The 2,500-nt window shown below is 48.8% G+C and overlaps 1 protein-coding gene across 10 annotated transcripts in view; it reads right to left on the reverse strand.

Annotated features, from left to right (window-relative positions):
- Positions 1–2,500, reverse strand: part of exoc6 (exocyst complex component 6) — a 60,601-nt gene that overhangs the window by 34,678 nt on the left and 23,423 nt on the right. The window lies entirely within an intron of this gene.

Raw genomic sequence — 2,500 nt, forward strand, 5'->3', positions numbered from 1 at the left:
GCATTTAGCATCTTGTTCATGGTATTATATCAACAAATGCATATTTATAAAATTAGCTTTAGATTTTTTAACACTTTGCCTGGCATTTAAATCGGGGTACTCAAAATCATTAACGTATGGACACTTCAATCTCAGGGTAGACCTTTGATCCGAATGCAAATATGGTACTCGGATCTTCTTATATGGGCAAAGATGGCTGCTTTTGTGTTTTTTTTGTCAGCTAACTTCAGAGGTCTAATCATCTGAAGCTACAGTATCTCTAAACTCCTCTGACTCTCTCTCACCCGTGCACCCAGCGGGGTTATATAAGCCACGATTTCATTTCGGTAATGACTGAGTCTAACGTTGGCTCACTGAGAAGGGAGAGCTTGCCGCCTGTGCCAGGCCATGAGATCATCACTGCAGACGGTCACATGTGAGCATGTGCGTTTTCGTCTCAAACTAACACCAAGTCCTAACTACATGAGATGCGAGCAAGCGAACGTTACCGATAAAATCAGTTTAATTACACTGCTTTTAATTGGAATGCGCTGACAGTACGCAACTCGAAGCAGTGCAGTGCAACACGATACAACGCAACGTTTTCATCTCAAACTAACATGCAAACACACATTGAGGTAGAATAATTAATGGCTGACTGCCCAATCCCTCTGCTCTTGTTGTGTGTTTGCGTGCGTGCCTTCATATGTGTGTATCATTTTCACTTTATCAGCAGTCTTGCTGGTAGACCTGCCAGTTGTATTAGTTAGTCTGTTCACAGCTCGTATCATCGTGTATATGTCGATATCTTCACATGGCCCTTGTGTTGCGTGCATCCGTCTGTGTAAAATACGGACAGCAAACTCAAACACAGATTTACATGTGAATGTGCTTTTGGGATCGTAGTGACTAGTGCGACTGGTGCTCGTGATGTAGCAGTGTGTGTTTCTGTAGCGGTGTGAGTTTCTATAGTGGTGTGTGTTTCTGTAGCGGTGTGTTTCTGTAGCGGTGTGAGTTTCTGGACCTGTGTGTGTTTCTGGACCTGTGTGTGTTTCTGGATCTGTGTGTGTTCCTGTAGCGGTGAGTGTTTCTGGACCTGTGTGTGTTTCTGTAGCGATGTGTGTTTCTGGACCTGTGTGTGTTTCGGTAGCGGTGTGTGAGCACTTTTGTGGTTTTTGCGTACACCATGGCATCTTATTTGATTGTGTGCTTGTGTATAATCATGTCTGTGAATATGTGCATGTACATGCATGTGTTGGAGTGAGTATATAAGGAAGTGTGTGTGTGTCTGTGTGTAAGCAAGTGTACATAAAAGTGTGTGTGTAAGTGAGTGTATAAGGAAGTGTGTGTGTGTCAATGAGTGTATATGGAGGTGTGTGTGTGTATGGGAGGTCCTCAGCGTTCTCATTAGCCGAGCCATTCAGGGGAAACTGCGCGCCACCCGCTCCCCTCTCTCTCTCTCTCTCTGCTTGATCGGCAGGGCCTTGTGAAAACGCAGCGGTTCGTGCGCAGCATGAATGCCGTCCGCCAGCGCGGCCCCTGCCCCCCCCCCTCCGCGGCAGGTTTTGTTTCCCGCAGACCAGTGCTGAGGTCACGAGCCGGTCATCCCCATTAGTGACCGGAGGCCTTTCTCAACCCCCCCCCCACACACACACACACCACCACCCTACACCACCAGTCACTCCCCCATCACCCTCTACCCCCCCCACCTCTCTCCCCACCCGCTCCTAGCCTTCCAGTGTGTAAGGACACCGGCTTCGTTCTCACCATATGAGAGAAGTTAGCGCTCAAAGGGGAGGGAGAGGGAGAGCGAGCGAGTGAGGGAGGGAGGGAGAGAAAGAGAGAGAGAGAGAGAGATGCTGCTCCCACCCTTGCTTTCAGTGGGGTGTGGGGTGTGGGGGAGGGGGGTGGCGGGCACTGCCCATTCAACACAGCGGAGATAATAACCGTGGCATGCCAGTCCAAACGCTGGAAATCCCTCAGGCTTGCATAGACCAATGGGGATGGAGGGATTGGGGGGTGGGGTGGCGTTGGGGTGGGGGCGTTGTTGTTGTCAGTGGCTCACTGCTAGCGGAGGTCAAAGGGGGGAGGAGAGTGATCTGATGGAGGCAGCGCAGCATCCGCGGGCTAAGGCCCAACAACAACCATCCACCCTAACGCAACGCACAAACAAAATGAAGCACTCCTGTTACGCTAACAACAAAACACAACCTAAACAGAACCCTAACCCAACACACAAACATGTTGAAGCACTCCTGTTACGCTAACAACAAAACACAACCTAAACAGAACCCTAACCCAACACACAAACATGCTGGAGCACTCCTGTTACAGTAACAACAAAAACAACCTAAACAGAACCCTAACGCAATGCACAAACAAGATGAAGCACTCCTGTTATGTTACGCTAACAACAAACACAACCATCCACCCTAAAGCAATGCACAAACAAGATGGAGCACTCCTGTTACCATTAACAACAAACACAACCTACACCCTAACACAATGCACAGACAAGATG

Source organism: Alosa sapidissima, chromosome 24, assembly GCF_018492685.1.
Source record: "Alosa sapidissima isolate fAloSap1 chromosome 24, fAloSap1.pri, whole genome shotgun sequence".
Taxonomy (NCBI): Eukaryota; Metazoa; Chordata; class Actinopteri; order Clupeiformes; family Clupeidae; genus Alosa; species Alosa sapidissima.